General features: G+C 34.2%; 1 protein-coding gene and 1 long non-coding RNA gene across 18 annotated transcripts in view; one reads left to right on the forward strand and one right to left on the reverse strand.

Annotated features, from left to right (window-relative positions):
* The first annotated feature begins 496 nt into the window (after positions 1-496).
* LOC108360210 (uncharacterized) overlaps positions 497-27,970 on the forward strand; it is a 62,275-nt gene continuing 34,801 nt past the window's right edge. For 4 of the 17 annotated variants that reach the window (XM_017612419.1, XM_017612402.1, XM_017612403.1 and 1 more), the window contains exons 1-2: positions 497-719; positions 2,376-2,578. The gene's annotated coding sequence lies outside the window, so the exon portion shown is untranslated. The other 13 variants (XM_017612409.1, XM_017612407.1, XM_017612408.1 and 10 more) reach the window with 13 other exon arrangements.
* On the reverse strand, positions 16,744-27,335 carry LOC108360213 (uncharacterized). The gene is made up of 3 exons (XR_001847072.1): positions 27,326-27,335; positions 26,231-26,236; positions 16,744-16,838 (listed from the first exon to the last, which is right to left on the reverse strand). It is a non-coding gene; the product is annotated as an uncharacterized LOC108360213 (long non-coding RNA).

Here is a 27,970-nt window from a genome sequence, read left to right on the forward strand (position 1 = left end):
TCTTAGTACAATCTTTGAAAAAAGTTAAAAAACAGTATTTAAAATCCCATTATAACGATTGCGATCTAATTTTTTTCTTTTATATTTTTATGTTAATTTTCTGAGTTTAAACCGTTTTGTCATTTGAGGGGATTTTTCCAACATTTTTAAGAAACTATTTTTATTCATAAAAAACTCCATTTTTGGAGGTATTTTCAAATCGGTCCAGCTCGCTTAAATCTTAATATTTTTCCGAAATATTTTGATGGACGTCTTAAAATATAATAGATTCCTTTAATTCCAATGGAAAAATCGTACCGATTTTTTTTTTTTTTTTTTTTTTTTTTGTATGGGGAGTGATGCAGTCTAATGTATGTACATACATATTTATACATATATGTATGAAGTTATTTCAAAATGTATGGGTCTACAATCTGGAAGGTAATCGCTGGCGTACTTTACATTCAACTCCCAGTCGGAGAGCTTATTCGCGCATATGTACAGGTAAGATACAGCCAGCAGACGCGCGCATTCCACTCCAGACGCTCGACGCGATACGTTGGCTCTTTCGCTGGGGCTTAGCACTTAAACTTTTCTTCTCTCCGTTTGTGTATGTGTTTCTGTTTGTTTATCATTTGGTTCATTCGTTATGATCGTTTCATTTCTCTGACTTTATTGTTATCTTGTCAGGAGTTTCGTATAAGTTACGATGGATTCAAGCGAGTTCGAGAATTTTGCGGGTACTAAGTTCTTCATGTATGTTTGTATATGTTTTGTATGTGTTTGAAGCACGAAATCACTGCTTTTAATTGCAAATTATAATGTTCAACAAAAAACGATAATAAAAAATCTGAAGCTTATTGCGAGAGTGATATTTGTGGTGTTTGTTTATTTTTGGCTCAAAATAAAATACAAATCAGCCTTAAAAAGTGAATTACGGAAGTCATATATCATTATACGTACATAAATACTACATACATGTATGTGCATATGTATGCATGTACAATTACAACTGGATACAAATGCAAGTACATAGTATGGCAGTACAATGTTTAATGACAAAGAAAAATAAAACTTTGGGAAGAATGTTGAAAAAACGCGAGCACGACGAGATCGAACAAACCGGTTTCCTTTGGATTCAACTTAGGCTTATGGTTTGTGTGGGAATTTGACCGCAAGCAAAGCTTAACAACTTCACAAAAACTCACAAAGACAAAAGTGAATGCCAAACAGGCAACAATACGAAAAGATATGAAAGCGATGGGAAAGAAATTACCAAAAAAAAAAGAATGAACTCCGGCCGGGACAATAGGAGCCAAAAAGCCAGAACGGTATAGAACATAAATAAACATGGGCAAGCTACGTATGTACATACATATCTACATAGAAACATACATACATATGTACATAGATACATATGTACTTACATATATATATTAACATAAGTACCAAGCGTACTATAGTGAAACGTACATACAGAATACATTTCTCCCCATGGCTTACCTCGTAAAGTGCTTACCTATTTTCCCAGTGGGTATGCACATGCCTATACATACACACATGCGAAGATGACAAGCGAGCTCTTACCAAATTTAAGTACCAATTTTTGTATTTTGGCTCACATAGCCGCCAGTTTTAGTGGTGCAAGTCATTTAACCGCCAACACGAAAGTTCGAGTGCCGCCAATGCTCGTCGCAAATATCTGTTACATAAATACATACATGCATACCTACATATGTACATATGCACATTAGGGTGGTCCAAAAAGAGTAAAGTCGGAATTGTAATGCTCTCACCCCCTAGGATTGTTCTATATCGATAAATTATACACCCTTTTTTTTTTTTGAAATCAAAACATATTTAGAGGTCGCTCAAAGCGCTCAAAGTTTTCCAAGTACATATTTTTATATGGGGGAAAAAAAGTTTCAAGTAAGTGGTATGGAATTCTTGAAAATCAATATTTTTCGGTCGGAAAACTCTGGCTCTCTTCAGAAGACTTTCAACGACAATACCCAATTCTTTATTTAACTATTTTTTAATACTAACGATTTGAATTTTTCATGGTTTTTGTGGGTTTTTGGGGGACCTATAAGTAATAGTTGCGATAAAAAAAGGTTAAATAAACAGTTGAGTATTATTATTGGGAGACTGCTGCAGAGAAACAGAGTTATCCGATAGAAAAATATTGATTTTTAAGAATTCTAAACCATTTCTACGAAAAGCGCTTTGAGCGACCTCTAAATATTATTCGATTTTAATATAAACAAATAGGGGTATAGCTTTTCGGTATAGAACAGTCCTTGGGGTGAGAGCATAAAAATTCCGACTTAACTCTTTCACGTGCGTTTTTCGACCACCCTATTGTACATCCATATCTACATATTTATGCATGATAGTGTCGCTCAAGATGCATGAGAACAAAAGAAGTAGCCTCAGGTCGTTTGTGTGGGTGTTGGTGAATTAGGGTAATTAAACGATATGCGGGACATTCATTTCCTGCAATGTTTTTGAAAATAATGAAGTGTTACAAGCTCTTTTAATCGGCGAAAGCTGGCATAAGTGTAGCGGAGCTCATACATTAACCGCCACCCGGTCAATGGTAAGTTAATTTTTGGTTTTGTTTAAAGGTCTGATTATGCATACTTCGCATAACTTCGCAGAGCCATTTGTACAACTGAAATTGAAATATAACTAAAGAAAATATGAAGCAAAATCTAAACTCAACAGATCGCTAAATAATTTCACAAGTTCCGCTAATTTCTGGATAATGGATTATGTACATAAAAAATTACCGTTTGAAATTTTTGCGAAGTTATGCGAAGAATGCATAATGAGACCATAAGCCTTTGGCAATTTTTTTAATAAAATAATTATTTTCCCAACTATAGATACTTCATTGTAATTGGATATGCAATTTCGAAAGAGCGCATTACTTCTCTTACTACTTAATTTGTAAATAAATTTTTGTCATTTGAATGTATGTAATCTAAATGCCTCTCTGTATTTCTTAAGCTCGAAAAGGATACATTTGTATCAATTCTACTGTTGACATCATCGCGAGCATCGAATAAGTTTGAAATGGTCCCAAGCCTAGGAGAAATAATTAGTTTTCTTCTTTCCTAAATACTTCAAATTTTCAGACAAGTGCTCTTTTCCGAATTGCATATTTGGCTTTTCGAATCACGTCTCATCGGATAATTCCATAAAAAAACAATTTTTTTTTTCGATTTAAAATTGATCATTATTCATTTATTAGATCCTTAATAACTTCAAAAATAATTAAAAAAATTTAATTAAAATATAAGATCGAGTATTATAGAGAAAATACGGTTTTTTTAACACTTAACCCCTCCCAAGCTTACAAAATCAGGAGCTAATACTGCCTCACCCAAAATAGCCCTATTAGTTTTTGGTGATTCCAAATTTATACATGGCTTCGCAGATCCACCTTCTTTTCGTGCTACTGAAACGGTTTTATAATCTTAAAAAAAGTGGTGCCTTGATTATTGGGACTCTTTTCCATGGCTTGATGGTTTCAATCTCTCACCCTTACCCCGCGTTAGTTGAGAACTGAATCAAATACACTCAGATTACTATATTCGAGAATGCATTTATCTGACCAATATGGCCTTAATTTCTTGTACATTAGGGTGGTCCAAACAGTAAAGTCGGAATTGTAATGCTCTCACCCCCTAGGATTGTTCTATATCGAAAAAAATTATTTTCCGCATACAAAATACGTGGAAAACTTTGGGCGCTTTGAGCGACCTCCAAATGTTTTTTTGATTTTAAATTAAAAAATAAGGGTATATTTTTTTCGGTATAGAACAATCCTAGGGGGTGAGAGCATAAAAAATCCAACTTTACTTTTTCACCTGCATTTTTGGACCGTGCACGTATAATAGTGCGCCCAGCCAACTCTTTGCCACCGATCGTGATCAGTTCGGCAGGTCTTCTGCCGGCTCCAAGGACTTTTTTGTCCTTAAGTCTTGATCTAGTGGAGGGATGGGTCCCGGGCTGCGTTCGTGCCTGATAATAATTCAAGTTCTTCGTTCTCTCTTCATTCTTCCTCTTTAAAGTGTATCTCTCCTCCCCTGCTCTTTTTCTTAGTGTCACCCGAGTAACGTGTGGAACAAAGCTATTCAGCCCGATTCTGAATACTCCCAGGGAATTTGTTCTACGAGAATTTGTTTCTCCCGAGAAAGAAGTCCTCCAATAATTTACTCCCAGGAGGTAGCATTTTCCCCGAGAATTTGGGATGAGAAATTTCGAAATTCTCATGAACTGTTTGACACTTTTTTGACGCCTCAACTCCGCAATTTAATATAAAAGGTCTTCAAGGAATTTTTATTCATGATAGGGGGGAAGGGAAAAGAGAGAAAACTCCCAGGGAGTTTCTGTTCAGGATCGGCCTGATTATCTGTGGCTATTAGACGGAAAAGCTTTTATTGTTATGGACTCATTCGACTAATCTGTTTGGTTTCCGGGTTAGAACGTTCGATCGGACACAAAAATGCGAGCCTGCATCACCAGCTGCTACATAGTCATAGTTTGTAGGCTTGTTTGCGCAAACACATGTCTTTTGTTTTCTCCCTTATCGAACCCATTGCCGTTTCGACCTTTCCAAACGTTGGTAGTTCGTTCGGTTTCTCTGGTTCGGTGGCTGGTAGTAGTGATTCATTCGGCAAAACGCTTTTGTTAACACCGAGGCGTGCTCAGAGTCAACAAAACAAACCACTGACACAGTGCCAACAGTTTAACTAATTTCCAGCTTGGAAGAGGCACATGGCAGCCAGCCGTTCCGTACACTGGTGGTGGTGGTTTCATTTCCAGAATGAGCAGACTTCGAACGACCAGAAATCAGCCACATGCTCGCTTTGAACGACCGACTGACTGGCCGCTTCAGTTGTTAATGAGACAGAACGCGAAGCGGTTGTTATCAGCGTACGTGCGGTTCCAAGCTCAGCGAACAGTTTATTTACAGTGGAGGGCATTTGACTTCCCAATCCAATAAGAGCAACAATTTGATTACAAACGGTAACGGCGCAATTACGTGTGAAACACAAACACAGATATCCCTCCCCCCCTCCCCCGTTTGTCCATCTGGATGTATGTTTTGGTAGATATGTATGCATGAGTGTGAGTGAATGCATATCCGGCGAAGTATTCGGTTCGGTTGCGTATTTCTTTGTGTTCAAAACCGGCAGATGTGTGTATGAATGAAAATGTAGTAAAAGCAAAAGCACAAAAAAGAAGCAGCACTCAAATAGCGGCATACCCAAGAACGTGATGAGTAACAAACAGTTCGTGAGTTCGTGTACTCCCCGGTGAATGCAGTTTTATTAACAAATACAAAATACAAAACAAAAAAAAAAAGTTGAATACAAACAACCCAACAAACAACATTTATGGTGGCGGCAAACGTTAATTGTGTGGCATTGTGCAATCCAGCTGCCATTGAAGCGTCTAGGCAACTGGCTGGCTGACAAGCAGAAACTACGCTTGGTGGCGCAATCGTTTGACTTACTGTATTCGAGCGCGCGTCTCTGCCGTCCCGCCCCCTCCCACCCGGTGAAGTGTTGTTGTGCATATTATAATTGCAAATAAAATACAGTTTATTATATGAAAAGTGCAAACAAGTAGAAAATAGAAAACAGGCGAACACGAGTTGTGCTTTATTTAAAAGCTAAAAAAACAAAATAAAGAAATCGAAATTTGTTAGTGTACAATGTACACGCTCTTATGTAGCTATTTATTAGGCGGTGCAAGTGTTTAATTTCTTAAAAAAACATCTACATACTTTTATTAATTTTACGAACATACACGTGTACGTATGGATGTAGCTGTTGCGAATGGCTATTTTGTATTTGACTGGTATTTCATTTTACAATGGCAATCAAAACATTTTGCCAGCGGTTACAATGGGTACTTACACATATGATACACATGTGCATATGTATGTATGTATGTACATACAAGCATGAGGATGAATGGACATTAGGGTGTCGAAGAACTTAAAGTAAAAACTTCTATTTTTGCGAAATTCGATTGTATTTGCACTATTCGACATTCAGAATTTTAGCAATGGCATGCCTGTGTTAAACTACTGGAGCATTTCCAAGATTTCCGCTGGATCCGATGGCACCAAATCTCCCCCATTATCGGATATCTCCGGCTTTAAAAACTTTCAGTCGAACTTCTGTTTAGACTGAGCTTATTTTATCGACCGATGTTGCATTGCATGACTCCCAATTCGTTCGAATTATGTGAGAGTGAACTATTTCTACCGCAGTTCTAGATCAGACAGAGGTGGTTGCTTCTGTAAGCCATTTCTGAGGAGCGATTTTCGTTTTGTATTCTAATTTAGTTCTACCATTGGTGGGAAGGGGGGGTCCTCCCCTGTAACAGGTTAAGGCTGAGCAGCCCTGAAGGTCATTCGATATTCGATGCACTTTATCAGCTCGCTTTAAGAAGGGTTTGAGCCGATCAATCCTCGGTTTAATTTCAAGTCGATGCCAAAAACAAATGTCTGGTGCACTCTAATGTGCTTGCACTTACTATTTTTACATAACACTGTCGCATTTACTTTGAGGTTTATATCGAATTGGATTTTTAATAAAAAAAAAAAAAACACACAGAGGGGCAACTTAATTAATAACTACAATTTATGCAACTAAGGTAGCCACATACATATGTACATATGTATCTTTGTTCGTATGGAATAGTAGCTTATGTCAAGAAGCTGGCTTTAGTATAATGCGGCATTCCCTTTATTCTTTAAACGACAAGGAATTTTTTGATGAAACTTAATAAGAATATGGACTCGCTAGTGTCGGAACTATTTCTGCACGTTTTTTTGCCAAAAGTTCTTCAACGGCTCGGCGCCAGTGATCGCAATCGTATGCTGCGAATGCCGCATTATACTAAAGGCAGCCTGTCGACATAAGCTATTGTTCCATACGAACACAAATATATAGTATGTATGTATGTATGTATCTACACATTTGCACACAAATCATGCAAGCCTAGTCCTAGTATTTAATATAGTACATATATGCATGTACTTACGAGTGTTTTTGCCTTTGCAAATAATATTATTAAAAAAAATATTCTCGATTTTCTGTACAACCAGATTGCATATACAAATAAGTGATAAAATGAAAGACAACAACAACAACAAACGCAAGTTATCCGAACGAAGTGTATTGCTATACACTAGGTTGGTCCAAAAATCCATGTGAAAAAGTAAAGCCGGAATTTGAATGCTCTCGCCCCCTTGGATTGTTCTGTACCGAAAAATATATGTACTCATATTTTTTTTATTTTGAAATCAAAAAATATTAAGAGGTCGCTCAAAGCGCTCAAGTTTTTCATGTATTTTATATGGGGGGAAAAAACTCTTTTCGTGGAAATGGTATAGAATTCTTGAAAACCAATATTTTTCGATCGGAACACCTTTTTCTCTTCACGGGATTCCCAATAATAATATCCAATTATTTGTTTAACAATTTTTTCATAGTAATTATATTTTATAGGTCCGCCAAAACCCCTAGAAAATGCCAGAAATTGCAATTGGGGATAAATAAAAGTCTTTAGTATTAAATTGGATATTGTTATTGGAAGCCTCCTGAAGAGAACCAGAGTTTTCCGATCGAAAAATATTGATTTTCAAGAATTCCATTACATTTAAACGAGAATTTGTTTTTCCCCATATAAAAATACTTGAAAATCTTTGAGCGCTTTGAGCGACCTCTAAATGCATATATTTTGACTTCAAAATAAAAAATAGGGGTATACTTTTTCTCGATATAGAACAATCCTAAGGGATGAGGGCATTAAAATTCCGACTTTACTTCTTTTGGACCACCCTAATGTACACACCGTACGAACTTATGTACACGTGCATGTACATATGTATGTATATAAAAAAGTGCATAAATGCATGTACATATGTATGTACCTTTACTGTTTACATTTTCCTCACTCAAGTTGAGTGTCTATAAACTTGCCCATAGTGCTCACCTGAATAAGCAATTCTTACTTGGAGCATCAGACGCTAACTTTAGCAAAACACGTCACGATCGCGGTTATCATATCTGTGATTGGCCACCAAAACAGCCCCGCCAGCCTTCTCACCCACCTTGGGGCTCTTTGCTGCTCCAGTATAAAAGCATACACTTTTAAATGTATCGACAATATCGTTATCTTCAAGGTAAATACATACCGTTATATGTACATATGAATGTACGAATATTCACATGCACAACCGAATAGGGTATGGACACATACAGTGTACTCGCCGTAATGTGAACATCGTGAAAAAACAAATTCTTTCCACTAAGACTAACGTTTAGGGCTACCAATTAATGAGTTCAATACATTTTTTAAATACAATTCAATTTCAATTTATTGAGCCAATAGTCATACATACATGCCCTTACAGACTAAATACACAATACAAAGTCTTAAAAATAAATACACAAAAAATCAATTCATTATCCAAAGTGAGATATTAATATTTTCTTGAAAGAAGTTATTAATTTCAATAAGAGTCCGTGTGATAGGACCCTTTAATAGTGGAATTAGTTTTAAAAGCAATTGAAAAGAAAATTATCATAGCGCCGTAGATTTTTTGTCGGAACGTTAAATTTTATAGATTCCAATAATAAATGGCAATCAATGTTTCCATTAATAATACCATAAAGAAATGTAAATCCTAATATTATTATTTTGCTTTGAAGAGTTTGCAATGGAAGGAAATGTCTTTTCTATAGCATCTACGGTCGATTAAGACGTCTGCATAAAGTAATTTGAACTTTGCCCCCTGTGCGGCACGCCTCAACCGTCTCCTATGGGGACCAAAATTATAAGTGATATCTTCGACTATAGTAGCACCGACGTAGGGGTTGAGGCTTAGAAAATCTGATGTAAAAATTTGCTTCCTACATTTAAGAACGACCCTAGTCTACATACTCAAAATTTTATTAGAAAACGATTATAATGATAAATTGTCTTCCATTAAAAACAAATTAAAATATGCTTTCCATTCTCTACATTCGCTATATACGTACTCATAAGTTCCCGTCGTTTAATTTGAAAGCCGCTTTTAACTTCGCTCACGTTTCATACCGTTTTTTGTATGTATGGATACTGTAGTATACATACACATACATATGAGTTGTTAAATAAACATTCATTTGTTCAAACATGAAAGTAAAAGCTCGGTTTTAGTTTCAATAATTTAGCCAGGTGATTCGTTTCGCTTACGTATGTATATGTAAGTAGATATGTACTTATTTACTTCAACAGTGTCATAACTCAAACAAACCATAAACCAAAATCTCTATTAGGGTCAAAAATTGCAGACCGAAGTTGTGGCCATCCACATAGTTTCAACTCTGCGGCTTAACAGGGAGAAAATAAAATACATAGCAAGCTTTAACGAAAAAAAATTGCAAATGATTGTTTTGAACAAGTCACATGTACGGATACTTACATATTTATATTTTATTTACATATGTATTTATATTGACATATTTATGAGTAAACTATGTTTGCTTATATTTAATTAAACATACATATATGTATACGTACGCACATGCGAAGCTTAAGCCATACTTTATTTCACCGATGCAAACACCTACACATGTACATATGCATAAGCTTACATAACTACATAAATATGTACTTACAAGTTCCTCGTTGTCGGATTTTAGATTAATTTTCTTAAATTTCTTCCATTGGTTGCGTTGCCTTGGTACATATGTATATATGTATACTCGCTGCTAAAAAAAACACACACCTAATCTTTTCGCTTGGGCTTTCACTACAAACAACACGAATACAAAGTATATTTTTGCTAACGACAACAACAACAGGCTTACGTACTTTTCCAGTAAACCTTTAAATCTGAGTACTCTTACATATTTGCTTAGCTTTGAAACTATTCGATTTTACAATATACATATACCTATGTAACTAAATGTTCAAATATTCTCGAATAACATTTTTACATTTTAAAACGACACTTTTCTTCACAGATAAGAGGTTTTGCTTTAAAGCTATTTCATTTAAACAGCTAAAACCTTAAAATTTTGTGAGCTATCTACTAATCAATCACACAACTTCTACTTGAAAAATCGTCAGGACAAATGCTCTGGAAGGTGGTTCATCACTGACTGTTCAGAAATGAGTTGTTGTGGTGTACATACGAGGGGCGTTCAATGTATTCTCGATATCGCAATGAAACACAACTCGAATTAAAGCCAATATATTTTTATTTTTCAACATAACTCCCCATAACCCAATACACTTATTATTTCTTGAAATTTATTTTTCAATGCCCTCAAAAAAATATCTTTCCTCCTTGTCCGAAAAATGAGCATTTATTGCCGCCTTGAGCTCTTCATCATCAGAAAGATTTTTTCCACGAAGATCCTTTTTCAAATTCGGGAACAAAAAGAAATCACTCGGGGCCGGGTCTGGGCTATACGGTGGGTGATTGATTTCTTCGAAGCCACAATCTCGTATAGCGGTTTTCGAAACACGCGCTGTGTGAACCGGAGCGCTGGCATGAAGAAGCAACACACCGGCAGCCAGTTTTCCCCGTCTTTTTTCTTTGATTGCTTCCCTTAAATTATGCAAAGTGGTAGCGTAAGATGCTGCATTGATGGTTTCACCCTTTTTCGTGCACTCAATCAATAAAATTCCTCTCGTATCCCAAAACACTGTGGCCATGAGTTTTCCGGCGGATGGAGTGACTTTAAATTTTTTAGGGGGGTCTGCACCTTTCTTATGCCACTGCATAGACTCTTGCTTACTTTCAGGGTCATAGTGATGAACCCATGTTTCATCTCCAGTAACAAGACGGTCCAAAATTCTTGTTGAATTTTCCCCACAAAGCTTTAAAAACTCTCTACTGCACTCCGCTCTCACTTGGTTTTGGTGTGATGTGAGCATTCGCGGTACCCACCTTGCACTCACTTTTGAGAGATTAAGATGATCATGAAGAATAGTGTGTATAGTTCCTACGGATAGGTTAGTTCTCTCTGCTAATAACTTAGCCTTTATTCGGGCGTCCTCCAGTACAAGTTTCGCAACTTCTTCCACATTTTATTGTGTAGCGGCAGTAACGGGGCCGCCTGAGCGAGGGTCATCTTCAATACTCTCCCTGCCCCTTTTAAATTCACTTGACCACTTTTGTATTGTAGACAATGAAGGTGAAAAATCGTAATGGACAGCCACCATTTCATCGAACATAGTTTTTTGACTTTTTCCTTGTTTTGTGAGGAATTTAATCACAGCGCGGTGTTCGATTTTCATCAACATTGTCGCGTCAGCCATTACGATCTTCTTTCTCCGAGGACTACTAGATAAAGAACGTCCGTAATTATGTGAAATTTTGTATTTGTAACATGAAGTAATGTAACTATTTATTGCAATTATTAAATTACCAACATGAATAGTAAATAACACCGATACCGAGAATACATTGAACGTCCCTCGTATGTATGATTAGGAGTAAGCTGCTCGCTAATATACATACATAGGTACTTCAAACTTGCACTTACTCTACTAGAATTGAATGGGCTTCAAGTTCGCTTTTAGTTTATATGTTATATTTAAATGTTTATTAAAAAAAACTACAAATTCTTATATTTGCGTGCGCTAGTTGAAAAATTGCCGTTGTTTGTGACCGACAACGATATTTTCATATGGGACCGAAGAAGAAAAAAACACTCGTTTTATTTGACACGGTGTAATGTACATATCGAGCCCTAACCGCCAAAATAACGTCAGCAACATTTTTTTCAAAATTTTCTAATTGATGCAGAAATGCATCTAGATGCTCTAGGAATATTTCTGCATCAAAAAGAAAATTTTGAAAAAAAGTCTAGCTTACGTTATTTGGGCGGTTAGGGCTCGATATGTACAGTGAATCACAGCCAAAATTCAGCACAGCAAAACAATTTATATTATGTTATTATTCACATTTTTCATGTTAAATAATTTTTGTTATATTTTTTATAAAAACATAGTTTAAATTACAACCAAAACAGAAATTCGAAACTTTCTACAAAAATTAGAAAAATTCTAAAAAATGCCATTCATTTTCAAGAAAATTGTTCAGATTTACGAAAAAATTACGGGTATTCAGTTTTATAGCCCATTAAATTTTGGGATAATATTAGCAAATTGCTTTAGGCCAGCCATGCCAAGCGCAGGCAGAACACTTAAAAAAATGGAAAAGTTTTGCACTTACTTATGTAGTTCTGCCAGCGTTGCTTTTTAGGCCAAATTTTAATTTAAATACATATGTATCTGATGTTATAAGGAATAATCGCCTAAGTCGAAAAACCTGAATTCGTGAAAAGATGCTTTTAAAGATTTGGATTGCAATGTTGGCCTGGGATGGGAAAGCCAAAATATTCTCGTTTTTGGATTGAAAATTAATAGGATTTTGAAAATCACCTTGAAAATTATTATCGATATATATTTAGAATGAAATACATATATGCATCGCTTAGGTCTTTGTGGAAAATAAAAAAAAATCTTACCACAAAAAACTTTCAAAAAGTGCAAAAATTAGCATTTTAACCATTTAATCCTGACGTGTATTTTCACAGCCAGATTCGTTTGCAGTACAAAAAATAATTTTCAATAATCGCCTATAGCCATTCTTGAAATGGAAAAAGGTGAAATTTCGCCGGTCTATGGTATTATTCATTAACTAGTAAATTCTCTCTGACTAAAGAGGGCTGTCCCTTACAAAACAGGTCGAATGGTCGCGTTTAATGCTTGAAATACAATACCGGCGAACGGCAAACTTCGCCGAATTGGGCGATGCTGTCGTTCACCGTTCGCCCAACTATTTCGCCTACTTAAACAGAATTAGAGCGGTAGCGAAAACAGCTGATCCCATTTGGTCGCCTTTATAATTTGGGTGACCATATTTAGAAAAAACTAAACCATATTTAGAAATGAGGAAATGATAACAAATATAAATGTAAAACAAAGAAAGATTATTATAAATAATTTGTTTCAAGCCAGATTTAACGAATCCACAACTATATTTTTCAAACAACAAAAAAAAAATCGTGTTTAGGTTGTTTTCTTTTTAAACTTTGAAAGCACAAAACAAATACGGCCACCTTTGGCACGCACAGCTGTCATCGCCCAGCAGAGCGATAGAAATAAATCTATCGCCATGAAACGCCGCCAAGCGAAGTTCGCATTTCGCTTTGGCTGTGTTCAATTTCATATGCTTGCGGGTGTTCAAATTTTGACAGCGCGAATTTCGCTGTGGTGAGTTCGCCGTTCGCCGGCATTGTATTTCAGCTATAAAGTTTTCAATTTGCTCCCAAAATATTCTCTTACATTTGCTCAAAAATTTCGTTTTTCAATTATGACAGTCTTTTAGTAAATGAACGATATGTACGAGGAATACATTTATTGCCGATAAGTGATTGCATGGAAAACTTAGTGGCTCGGCATGCACGTATGTATATACAATATGTATGAAAATATGTGTATGTATGTAAGTACATATGTAAGTATAACACAATCTATGTATGTATGTATGTATGTACATACAAATGCTTTGGAAACCTTATGGCGATGACCAAACTACATACAATATATCTGTGTTCGTATGGAATAGTATAGCTTATGTCGAAAGGCTGGCTTTAGTATAATGCGGCATTCCCTTTATTCTTTAAACGACAAGGAATTTTTTGATGAGTCTTAACAAGAATGTTGTCTTGCTAGTATCGGAACTATTCTTGCACATTTATTTGCCAAAAATTCTTCAACGGCTCGGCGCCAGTGACTCATTCGCAATCGTATGCTGCGAATGCCGGATTATACTAAAGCCAGCCTGTCGACATAAGCTACTATGCCATACGAACACAGACTCATATGTAGGTATAAAACGTAAATAGCTGGCATCGAAGCATCAGTGATGCGGCAGTTGAGAGCGTTCGAAAACAATGTCAAGTTACAATTATCAAAGTAACACATCGGCAAGTTAGAGATAAAAACATTTCCACGAACATATGTATGTATATATGTGTGTATTTAAACGCTAGAAGTATATTTGTAAGTTTGTAAGTACATATGTACAGGGCCGCATTTACTTAAAAGGCCTCCCTGGGCCCTGAAAAACGCCGCCCTTTTATTTCGAACCTATGTACATAAAATATTAAAAATAAAATAAAGTGAAAAGTCAAGCTTTCGTTTAATGATACTTCAAAACAAATTAAAATTTACCAATTGGGAGAAAAAACACAAAAACATTCTTATCGCTAAATAAAACTCAAAATTGTTTTTTTTTTGTTATTTTTTGGCCTAATAAATCATACTAAAAAATTTTTATAGAGCTTGAAGCCGTTTTATATGAGAAATTATTGTGGAAAAAAACCACAACAGTTTATAAATGGTGGAAGTTATAGCTGCTATTTTGGCGATCTCCACATCTCCTCATCAGACTTCTTCATTGCGGTCACTGGGATTAGACCACTGGCTTTGTATACTGTTGTTGTATTTTCCATAGTGATTTTTCATATAAAACGGCCTCAAGCCACCAAAAGTAACAAAAAACCAAATACAAGGTGTTTGCATAAAATAAGTCTATGTGGCAAAGTTTTAGGCACAGTTGATAGTCAATCACTGAATTCGTTTGAATTATCATACAAAATATGTGTATAATTTAAATTTCGAAGGCAAAGTATTCGCTCTAGCTAAATCTACTTTCTACCATCAGTAATTAGAGTGAAACCTTTATATTTGAAAAAAAAAATGTAATAACTGGTAGCACACTTACATATGCCTAAATTCATAAAAAATAATAAAATATGTACACACGCACTTATGTAAATACAATACAAATTAAAATTAAAAATATAAATTTTGTTCTGACAAAATGTGTTTGAAGCAGGGCATGAAAATAAACCGTACAAAACAATTCCTAATTGCTCATCGACAATCATATGAGTTGTGGTTTTGTACATAGTCAGAAACGAAACGAATAAGTTTCACTGTCCCCAACGAGAAACGTTTACTTTTCGTTTGTGACAATTGTATCAACTTGGAATGAAGGCCATAAAATATCGCACGTTTAATAATATAAAGATGTAAAATAAAATTTACGTTTTTGGACATTTCATTATGCAATTAATAAACTTCATAGAAAGAATATGTTCAGTCTAATAGATAACCAAACCATCCAAATATGGCGAAGATATGTATCTTTCCATCTGTCTTTTTGTATACCAACTGTATGAATTGATAAAACTTTGATTGCGTTTTCCCACAAAATTGAAATTTTTAAACACTTCGTTATATTATTAAACGTGTGATATATCGCTAGCTTAGAGTGAAAAGTTACTAAGTCCATTTGAAACATTTTAAAAAAAATTTTTTCAAGTATTTCGCAAAACTTTCAATACATTTTGCCTGTTTAAAGAAAAGCAAAACTCCATACGAATCAGAGGGATTATAATTCTATTAAAAGATTTCGTACTATTTTGGCCTTATCGGATTCTCGAAGTTTATTTTGGACTTAGCAAATTTTCATTTCATTGAATATAAACGAGAATAAATACATATAACTATTTAGTACCTTTATCATTTTCGAAACAATGCATTTCAAATCTCTCTAGCCTCCGGTGTCAAAATGTGATTTTTCATAAAAAGTGGACTTAGCAACTTTTCCCTATAAGCTAGCGATTTATCTATTTATGTACTTATTTACATACATACAATGCTCGCATATCAATATCTTGCTAGAAAGAGATAGACGATGAGATAATACATACATGTAACCGAAATGACAGTTTTCATTTTCCAAATTCAGGAGTACATATTAGCACATTCTTGCAGCAAAAAATCAATCAGAGAAACACTTTTTAAATGTACAGGGAAAACATGGAGATGCGCTGCTGGATACTGAAAACACCTAACAAAATTACTACACCGGCTTCTTGCGTGAATAAATTTTATCTTGATAAGGAAAAACAAAAGCATTTTCCATTTTTCAGGCGTGTTTTTAAATTTTACAAATAAGTTCAATACATATTTATCTTTCTGCAGAGCAAAAGAAATTCTATTGTATTCCATATCGATAAATACCACATTGACGATGGCTGTGGGTGGAAGTACTAATGGGAATCACGTCATACACAAATGTGCTTACCTACGTACGTATTAACATACATATTATCTACATATGTATGTATATACACCCATATTTTTGTATTTATATACAGTACGCCCTCAGTACAGCACTCGATGAACGCAACACCCAAATGTTTATCATTAGTGGCTCCGTAATTTCAAACTTCTCCAAAAATAACATCGGTAAACACAATTTTTTTCAACACTCTTTTAAAGTATGTAATTTAACTCGTCTATTTGAGAAACTAAGGTACCTAGATACCTAAAAATTTAATACTTAAAATGGATTAATAGATTGAATTTAAATTTTACGCTACTTATCTATTTATATGTATGTATATAAACAACCACGTCTGATTTGCAGGTGCTTGCACAAAGTTATTTCGCATATCGCATAAGTTTCTCAAAAATTAATTTAACTAAAAAGTTATCATTTTTGATATACATACATACATAACATTTTTCTTGAGGACTGCAGACAGCCCCTATCACAACTGTGTTAATCAAAGTTTCAAACCAAAGTAATACCATGTTCTGACCGACAACGAAAACACTTTGAAAACGAGTTTTGGAATTGTGGGCTGAAGGCTGTTCACACCGGCTGTTAGTGTTTTCGTTGACATTTCTTACATCCTCTGATTGCAGTTTTGCTACACAGACACAAAAACGAAAATGCTTTTCCCACGCTACCTCCTACTTTCATTCTTAGTTTAGTTTGGCCAGCCAATTAACAATAAATACGAAATAGCGTATTAAAGATGAGAAAATACGACTTCCACTTCGATAAATAATCGAAAAAAACTAGTGAAGACACCGATTGGAATGAGTGGAACGTGAGTTTTCAAGTAGTTTTCAGCGAAAACTGGTTTTCGTTTGACAGATTTTACATGGACGAAAACACATGTTTTAGGTCGAAAACCAGTTTTAGCAACGAAAACATGTTTTCGATGTCGGTCAGAACATGGTATTAGAAAAAGATTTTAAAATTGTTAGAAATATTTTTATAAATATTTTGGGTATCCAGTTTACACCTATAAAGTTTTAGGGCGGTTTTCACGATATCTGGTTAACACTAATCACGGGTCAAACATCGTTATCGGTATTACCGACTCCGAGCATATAACATCGAGTCTGTAATGTCGATATTGATGTTTAACCGGAGATAAGTGTTAACCAGACATGGCGAAAAGTGAAAGTTTGAAGCGGCTAAAAATCCGCATTAATTTGTACTACATTTTTTGCAAGGAGTCTTTTACACTTTCTCAGAGTAAAAAGCTTGAAATTATTATTTGCTTAACGGACTTAAAAAAAAATAGGATGTTATGAAATCATCGCAATGTTATTTTTTATGTATGTTACTTTGGACGAAGTTAACCGATTTCTATAATTCTACTCATTTGGTTTAGATCCGTTCATTGGATAATAAAGAAATTAACGGTACTCTTAAATTTACATATTTAATTAATTAATTAATTAATTAATCCCAACGGCTTTTTACCCTCCATTCCCGCCCAACCGACACGAGGGGCGCAGTCCGCATGACGNATATATATATATGAGAATTGAAGTCGGTTTTGTTTTTTGTTTAAAAATTTCCTGTATAATATTTATACTAAGTTTAAAACAAGGAGCTTTTATGGTTTTCGTTCAAGAATAAACCATATTTTTATAAAAAATAAATAGTCAAAATTTGTTAACATGTGGATGTCGTATAGTTATGATAAGCACTATGGCGAATTTTTAGTAAATTACAATCAATGACTAATTCTACCATGAAAAAGATTTTGTTTAGTTATGTATTTACATACATGATGGGAAAAACGGTATGCATCCATACATACATACATACATATGCGTTTGTTAGTACATACACATGCACATTGTACATAGTATTTACATACGTACATATGTATGGGCAAATCCTAGCGTTGCGGACGTTACGTTCGGACGTTACGTTCGGACGCTTCTTTTGACTTTTTCGCCGAAAAAAATTATATGTTAAAATTTTTTGTAGTATACGGGAAGGTATACAGCAGTACTTATGAGAACAAAATAATGGAAATTTGGATATGAATTAATGTTTGTGTATTTTCCTTCGAAGTTTGTGTTCGGAGCTTACTGAAAAAGGAAGCGATTTTGATATGACCATAAAATTTAACCGCTTTGCGCAAATCGTAATATATGGAGAACAAAATCTAAAATAATACTTTGAAGAAAAAAGAATGAAGTTAACAATATGTATTATAAAACAAAACTAAAAGTTGGATTAACTTTAAAACAATTGTATATGTGCGTTCGGGACGTTACGTTACGGACGTTACTCTTTTTGCCGCTGAAAACATTGATTTTTTTAAAGCGATGTTGTTGTATTTTATTAAAAAATATACTGCTTAAAACCAAGGCTATTTGAGGCAAATAAGTGTGAAAAGAAAGAAGAAACAACAATATGTTGTAGTATGATATTTTCGACACAAAAACGCGAGAATTTGAATTGCATTTGTTTTTTTTTTTCAGATTTTGGTTGACTATTTCTCGGATTCGCCCATATTTACTATGTACATTTGTATCCACATACATACTTAAGTGCTGGAAGATGTTGCATAACTGCATGGTAGCCACAGCCACAGCCACAGCCACAAATAGTACATACTGCAGTTATGGGTTTTTTAGCCGTCCAGCCGTTAGCGCTTGGCGCCGTCATTGTGCTAAATTTCTGTGCAGAAATTGATTTTCTGGCAGCAGCGGCGAAGCACATGGCGACTCACATGGCGCACAAATGGGCAACATGCCCGCTTCCAACTGTTGACATATGGACACACATGCAACATACATACATACATTCATACATATGTACATAGGTACATCCATATTTACATACATATCTACATGCATTGAGAGGGGCCGGGCCAGCTGTGATTGCTACTAGTAGCGACTGCATTTGGTTGTGTTGGGGTCAGCGGCTTTTTGGCTGCGCTGACAGCGCTTCTCCGCCTGAAAACGACTCCGAGTATTCGAGCGCAGTGACACAAATTTACGACGATTCATTACGTCCGTAAGCATAATTTCTGCACATTAGACAAATAAAGCGAGGCGCCGCTTTGGTTTTAGCCGCTCAATCAAATGCTGAGTATGCACAAACAGATTTCTACATATGTATTTAGATGCAGTACATATTTACATATTTATGTACATAAATAGTAATGTACTTTACATACATTTGTATATACATATATACATATGTATCTCCATGCTTGTTAGTGTTTAAAATTTTTTAAGGCACACCATAAATGCGCTAACATGTTTGCGCCATTATTGGACATTTCCACTTATCAGCTAAACTTTTTTAATTCGAGTGCCAGCAACCCTGCACCCGTACTGCCTTCTACCCTACGGAAGCTCGCTCACATGCATGCATACATACATACTAGGGATGTTAATTTTTCGGCTTTGTCTGATACCGAGATTTCCGGGATGGCGTTATCACAATCCCGGGATGCCGGGATTAGTCCTGGGATTTAGATATTCATTACTTTTCAACAACTTTAATCGAAAAAATTCCTTCTACACTGTTTGAGACGCTCTCCTACCATGAAATAAATAATAATAAATGGGCTTGAAACCTACTTTTTTATTTGAAGTGCCGTTTTTATTTTTCCTCTCTGACCGCAGGGTTTATTTTGAAGGACTTTGTAATTTCAAAGATATGATTAATTCCAAAAATTAAAAAATAAAATTCAATGCAATGTAGAATAAAAATATGGGTAACAAATGCAATAGGAAATTGCTTTAGAATTTAAAAAATTTAAATTTTTTGGATTCACAAGGACGAATTGGTAATTTTTAAGCTGACAAAGTTAGAAGAACGAAACTCGAGGATGTTATCGAGTTTATATAAGCCCTTAACATATAATTTTTTCAAAAACAAATATTGCGAAATTTCAATGATAAAATTTAAAAAGGATATTTTCAATATTTATCAGCCCATCTGCACCAGAAACTTGAATCTGTTTAAATTCTACAGGATTTCCTCATTAATTGTATACTCATACTTTTTCTCTAAGCACATTTCTCTGAACTTTTTAAATCATTTTTAAATTACTGACGTCAGAGTGAAAAATTAAAAACGCAATTTTACTATATTTGGGCCCCATACTTGCCAAGAGTCCCGGGATTATCGAAACCTTAAAAAGTCCGGGATCCCGGGATCCCGAGATTAACATTCTTAATACATACATATGTATGTAGATTAATGAGGAAAATAATAGGAACGCGACATTTTGACTAGTTTTGGCTATTTTTCTTTTGTTTGTTTATTTTTTTATTATTTTTTTTTTTTATAAAAATACGGCTTGTTATCCAACAACAACCACATATGTAAGTCCAAATTTCAAACTTTGTAGCAAAATTGGAAAAATTCAACATAATTGTACAACAATTTTTTTTTCTAAAACAAATTTTCGAACATACTTTGTATGGAAGAAAATGCGTGACACCGTCAGCAAATAAAAACCACCAAAAATCAATATGAATTCTTAACCACTTTAAACTTATACTTTGTTGAGCTAGCATTTAATGGGCTATAAAACTGCATACTTAGATTTTTTCTAAAAATTCTTAATAAAAAGTTTGTTGTTGTTGTAAAATACATATTGTTAAATTTTTCTAATTGTTCTACAAGGTTTTGAATTAGAAGGTTTTTGTTAGAAAATGTTATAGCTAAAACTGGTAAAAATGTCGTGTGCCTACTATTTTTCTCATGACTGTATGTATATGCAACCATATTTATATATGTATGTATATAAATATGTATGCTTATGCACTATTGACTCGCTTTTTAGCGAAAACAATGAGGTCATAATCGGCGTAAATTTAATTTGTGTGCCCCTGCAATGTCGTCGAGGTGGACGCGATGAGGGCGAGCGCAATATGTCTAAAAGGCAAAACAATTCGAGCATTCAAGTAAATGGGTTGATTGACAATTACTTCATTTTCTGCCAAGTATGCAAATTAAACAAACAAAAGAGACTTGCGAAAAAGTGTAAAAAGCTGCTGAAGTATTGACAAAAGATTCTAATTCATGTTGCTCGACGTTCTCGGATCAGTTCTGTTGCACTCCAATATACATATGTATGTACATGTATGTGAATACATACCCAGTTGGAAAAAGCCTGGCATTATAAGCGATTTGTATTAACTATGTATAAGTATGTTTACGTATGTATAAATATACTTGCTACTCAACCCGCTTAAAGAGTCAAATCATTGTAGTGTTTGTTTTTCTCCACAAGTCTGGAAGTTCTGATAAAAACAGGTAATTTATTTAATCATTTTATGCAAAAATAATCGATAAAACTGTGTTGGACACCACTAAGCTAACGATTTAATCTAGACTATTTTATGATTAATAATTAAAGGGGATATATTTTGTATGTTCCACCCGGAGTCGGAGTTTTCAAGAATTAAGCTGGAAGTTAAAAATTGCAATATTTTGTATGTAGCTTTTGTAAATTCTACCAAATGTGAAAGCGCACTTTTACGTTGCAACTGTAAACTTGTTGCTAACTGATTAAGCTAAGTAACATTTTTGACCAGTTTTGGCTATTTTTCTTTTGTTTTTTTTTTTAAATTTAGGCTAAATTGTACATCTCGACAACATTGGCATTGTCTAGTATCGTGTTGAAATAAGTAAACGACGAAAATCAACGAAAACTATGCAGTGCTGCCAAGTTTTCCCGTTTTAATACACTAGTCGAGTCGAAATTTTTTTTTTTTTTGTTCAATGACATGAAATTTTCGATACGATTCGACTCTCAAAAAACGACTTGCATTCGACACGACTCTCGCAATGACTTTTTTTTATTAAAGTCAAGCACATTACATAACGCACACCATACAAATCCACATTTCAAACTTCATACAAAAATTATAAAAATGTAAAAAAAAAAATTAACAATTACATGCACCTAAAAATTTTAAACTTTGTAAGCAAAATTTTTAGAAAAATTTCAGGTATGCCGTCTCATAGCCTATTAGATTTTAGTAGGTTAAAGTGCAAATTTCAAGACGCTAGAAAATCGCGTTGATTTTTTATTATTTTTTCTTTTTGCTGGCGGTGTTGTGCTTTTTCTTCCATGTAAAAGAAATTTTCGAGCATAGTTTACATGGAAGAAAATGCACAACACCGTCAGCCAAAGAAATTATTAAAAATCAACGCGAATTTCTAGCGTCTAGAAATTTGAACTTTATCCTAGTAAAATTTAATGGGCTATATGATGCTGGCTAAGTAATCTGCTAGACTTCTATAAAAAAATATGAACTTTAAATAAAGAAAATAAAAATAGCCAAAACTGGTCAAAATGTCACTTAACTTAATCAGCTGGCCACAAGAGTATGTAGTAATGTAATTTCCTTGATTGGCAAAACCTGGCAAAGTCGTAATATCTAGATATGTGATCAAAACAACCGCCACTCTGACCTGGCTTATGAAACACATAAAAAGGTTTCCCCAACCATATGAAGTCACCACGCGGGTACTTATCATACTCCACATTCTACCAGAATAAAGGTAAAAATTAGAATTTTTTTTGTGTTAGGGTGACCGCACATATTTATGTAGTACCGGGCCCGGGTTTTCACTTGGCGGCCCTGTGCACAAACATCTACGCCATTCGGTATATCACCGCCGATAAGACATGCGAGTAAATGACAAATACAGACTTATGCATCATATATGACAATGTATAGCCATGTACCGATTATGTACATATTTATGTGGACAGACAGCCAGATGGTATACTGGTAAGATTTGCCACCCCGTTTTCATTGATATCTTTTGCTTGCGCTTTACTCATATTACAATAATTTGCATTACGCTCATAATTTTCGCAATAAGAATGGCAAGAAAATTAACAAACATCTTAAGTAAGAACCAAATATACAGTATAAATATGAATATACATTAGGGCGGTCCAACATATTTTTTTTCAGCCACCTCTCAGAATTAGAGAATATCGAGAATAAAGAGACCCTTTTTTTCATTTTTAAACCGGTTACTATTATATATACATATGTATTTCACATGGAAAATAAATTTTTTCGTAGAATTGCTATAGAATCGTGGAAAATTATTACTTTTTTATCGTATACAAATTTTTCCTTTCAGAAATCTTCAATGAAAAATTATGATGCATATTTCATTTTGGAGTTTTACTCACTAGTTTTTCAAAACCGATAATCGCATCTCTTATTTACAAAAATGTGTTATTTAATGCGTTCGTTATCACATCACGCATATTATGAAAAAAGTGTACATAAAATGTACAATTCCCGGCGGTGCGGTTAAAAATTAACCGATTTCAAAATAAAACAAGGTCTAATTATTTTCGATATTCTTCAATTCTGGGCGATGGCAGCAGGAAGATTCCAAAAAGTGTTTTTTTTTTGACCACCCTAATATGCATGCATACATACGAGTGCATGCAAGATTTGCATTGCAGCTCACCTTAAAACTGCATATGTACATATTAGGCATGTCTGTATGTAAACATACTTATATACATACATATGTATGTATCGATGGAACAAATCTACCGTGATTGTTGTTTGTATTGAGCTAAAAAATCACTGTGCATAAAAGTTTCAAATTAACATCAGCAGAAAAAAATTGCATGCGCCACACTACGTATTGTATTTGCAAACACATGCACGCATACATATGTATGTACATATGTATATGTACATAAATCACATGCAATGCAAAAGCATGTGGCAAAAAAAAAGAATAAATTTACAAACCAGTTCAAATTATATCTGATCGAAAGGGCCATAACCCTGCAGTGAATTAAACTCATTTCGAGCTATTGCAATTTAATTCCATTCAAGTTTTTAACTGGTTCGCTTTCTCACCGTGTTTTTTTTTATATTTATTACTAAATCCTTCGCGTAGGGGAATATTCCTCTCTGCGCGGAAAACGATTTTCATGGAAAGTGGAAGCTTTTGGTGCGTTCAAAAACCGTGTGTTTGAGGTACCGACTTTACTACGGGTATAATGATGCACCAATTGCTTCTGGAGAATTGTTTTAAAAACAATCAAGATATTTTTATACACAAATTTCGTTTTTTTCTCTGCTCTCCTAAAAACTTATTTAGTGCACCTATTATAAAATATTTTAATTATATACATATGTATGTATTGAAAAAAATTATTAAGCAAAAATTTTTAAAATATCACATTACATTAAACTAGAAATTTTTGTAAATATGTCTGTATATATGAGCAAATCTCACGCATTGTTAAATTTTTCGACAAAAACGCGTTTTTCTTCTTAGAAAATGCATTATATGTATTCAGTTTTGTATAAAGAACAAGATTCCGTCGCGAAATTGTATTTAAATGAAATCATAAGAAATAAACTAAAATTACAATCATCGGACCAAAGTTATAATACCATTTCATACTCTTTATACTCATGAAAGGTATGTATGAAGTAAAAATTACCACTCATGCTCATATACCCGTAGTTGCGTATGTAACGTATACGCCACGTAGCGTCAAACGCAGTCATCTGACACGTTTACTCGCACGCCTTAACTTAAAAGCCATATTATGTAGATATTTAAAAGTAATTAAATATTGGCATTTAAGATTTTTACACAGTATTCCTTATGCACATATATGTATATTATTTTCTTTATACATATATACATATAACAATTTTAGGTTGAATTTCGAGTGCATCAATAAAAATTTTAAAGTTGGAATTTGTTTCTCAATCATAGTCATCTTTTACCCAATGTATTTTTTTTTCTTTTGGAGAGCCACTAGTCTTTTTATACTAGATTCGTTCTTTTTGGCAAGAAGAATATTTTCATCGTTTAATTTTAAGATTTTTGAGTAACTTAAATTACTAAAATTAAAAAATCGTAAATTTTCAAAAATTACAAAATAGCTGCACAAATATTCTGCATGCTGCCATTTTTTTTAATTTCGGGTAAACCCTTGAAACTTTGCAGGTATGTTGTATTTTACGCCAACTTCCATTGCCTCTAATATGAAAATTTTATTTAAAAACTTCCCAAAGCTATTAAAAAAAACATTTATGATTTTTTCGAGTGACAATGAAAAAATTTGTAATTTCGGTACTTTTTCGACTAAATAAACGTTTTAGGGCTAAAATTGTCCAAGTTCTTGATTTATTTTTTATTTTACTTATTTCTGGAACTGATTATTATAATAAGTGGTATCCAACTAGGATATTAGTGTTGTAAGGTTGCCACTTATTTTCCATTCTACAAAATTTAACTAAAACATCGCAATATGGATACCAAATAATAGGTACTAGGTTCTTTCCCTAACAATCCGGACCGGATCCGATAATTAGAGAATAAGCGAAAAGTTTGCTCTCAAAAACCACATTTCGTGCCCCGAATTTGATAAACAGCTGATTCGCGTTGTTTTTGTTGTTGTCACTTAAATGCAAACTCTTGGAAATTGAATTTTTGTTCCACAAATTTGATTTTAAGAATATAAAGATGGAAAATACATTTACTATTCCTTAAAAGCACCAAGTAAATGCCGGCAACATGTAAACACAAAACAGCTGATATGCACTTTGACCCTTTATCCATTTTTACCCGGAGAAAAAGTCCGGGCTGTTTCGGGCAGGAAGAAGAAGAAGACACTTACGATCCAATACGTTCCAATTTTCGCTCTCTAGTACCCATTTTGTTGAGTACGGGAATGATTTCTGGGCTATTTTGGGCACCCGCGGGATCCCGCATTGCGTACGGGAAAGAACCTATTTTTGAAAACTTAACTAAGAAAATATTTTCGATGAGGGTTGCCACATTTTTTTTGTATTTCGTTAATTTCAATAGGATTTTTTGTTATGTATAAACACAACATATACGCTTAAGATATGTACTATTCATCATAGCGTATTTCTATATAGGGTTGCCACCTGATTTTTAAAATAAGAAATTTACTTACTTTGTGAGATAACAAAAGCTTAATTTTTGTAAATTTATTCAAAAATATTCAGCCTTATCATGGGTTTCATTTTGCCCGAACCGGTTTACTTTTCACTTTTGGTTTCCATGGTTTTACTATGGGCGGATGACAAATTTTCGGGTCAATTTCGGGCGAAAATCAGGATAAGGCAGATTATTTTTAAAGCTATCCAAATGTCCAGTATTTGATACCCAAACCTTGACAACTTTAAATAGTATATATACTCCGAGCAAAGCTCGGTTAACCTGGTACTGTTTCTAAAGCCACTAGAATTCAAATCAGAACTGCCATTCATAGTTAAAATAAAGTCGACCCTAAAGTTAGTTCCATTGAAAATTATGTCAAAAAGCAGCAACTGACCGATTTTATTTTGGCTATGAATAGGCCCCAATGTTTTGTACCGCATCGTTCTTGATAACCTGATCGCAGCTGTATGTAAGTGTATGTACATATGTATGTAAATATGTATGTATTGCTGAACATTCGCTTGGAAGTTAAACACCTTTTCTGCACGGCTACGACAAACCTTAACAGTTCTGCTTAAAACCGCATACAATGTGAATTTTCAGTGGACCCAAACATTATTTATGGGTCAAACAAGACTTTCAGGCAGCGGGCCACCACCACCAAGTATTCGCACTCAAAGGTTCATTCACATTTTACGGGCGGGTTTTTCTGCGGAATAATGTCGTCGAAATGTGCGGCAAAAACGCCGCAACGCGCACAGCTATGCATATGTATACATATGTACATACATATTTAGTTATACTCATACTCATTTAATACATACTTGTGTTTATGTATGTAAATACAATTGTATGTATGTACAACTAAATATATACAGCCGTATGAACATTGTGTTTCCATTGGGCCATAAATTCTGAATCGGATGATGCTTTGCCACTTATTTTTGCTCTTCCATTTCATTTGATCTTTTCCTTTGTATGAAGGCAACTTGGATATACATATGTACTCGTTTTTTCACTTCATCTGCTTTCATTGTTGCATTTCCATTCGTTTGAAACCTTGCAGTAAAATGGCAAAATAATCAGTCAAATATTTACAACCACCCGTAATGTAAACGAAAAGTACTCATAAATTGAAATAATTACAGTACAATTTCTAAAGTTTTCACTCTGCAAGCAATGAAGCATTTATTGGACTTTCATTAGCTGTAATAACCCTGCAGAAAAAAATTATCAATTGATAAAAAATAACCAACTTGAAATTTAGTGGGATTTCTATAAAATATATAACTTGTAGTTGGCTAAAAAAAAGTTAACTTGAAACTAGTCGTCAAGTAATGTAGGAGTAATGCAGAAGGAAACCGGAGACTGATTTCTTTAAACAACTTTCTGTTTAAATATCCTCATACAAATTTTAATACGAATACACTCTCTTTCTGCACTTCGCAAATACTTTTTCGAATTGAGGACAAATCAAAGGAAGATCGACATTTTATATTATAATTTTAAAGTAATGTCTGTCGGGACTCGAATATGATACCACCTACAGCAGAATATGTAAACAAATTTGAAATGTAATAAAATAAAGTAAATAAATGAAAAAGTGAAGAAAAAATATTTTGTTTTTCTTGTTGATATTTTATTTCCAAAAGTAGTTACTTACAAGTTAGTAGACATCAAATGCAGAGGTAACCACCCTTTACTATTTCGCCGCCATCGCCACAGAAATATGGTTGGCTTTCCTCAACGAAAATATACAGATAATAGTGACCGTTAATTCTTTCCTAGTCTACTTGCAAGTTAACTTACAGTTAGATACATTTCCCGCAAAGCATACAAACA

This window comes from Rhagoletis zephyria, unplaced genomic scaffold (assembly GCF_001687245.7).
Source record: "Rhagoletis zephyria isolate East Lansing unplaced genomic scaffold, Rhagoletis_zephyria_1.1 Rzeph_scaffold_00536, whole genome shotgun sequence".
In the NCBI taxonomy this organism is placed as follows: domain Eukaryota; kingdom Metazoa; phylum Arthropoda; class Insecta; order Diptera; family Tephritidae; genus Rhagoletis; species Rhagoletis zephyria.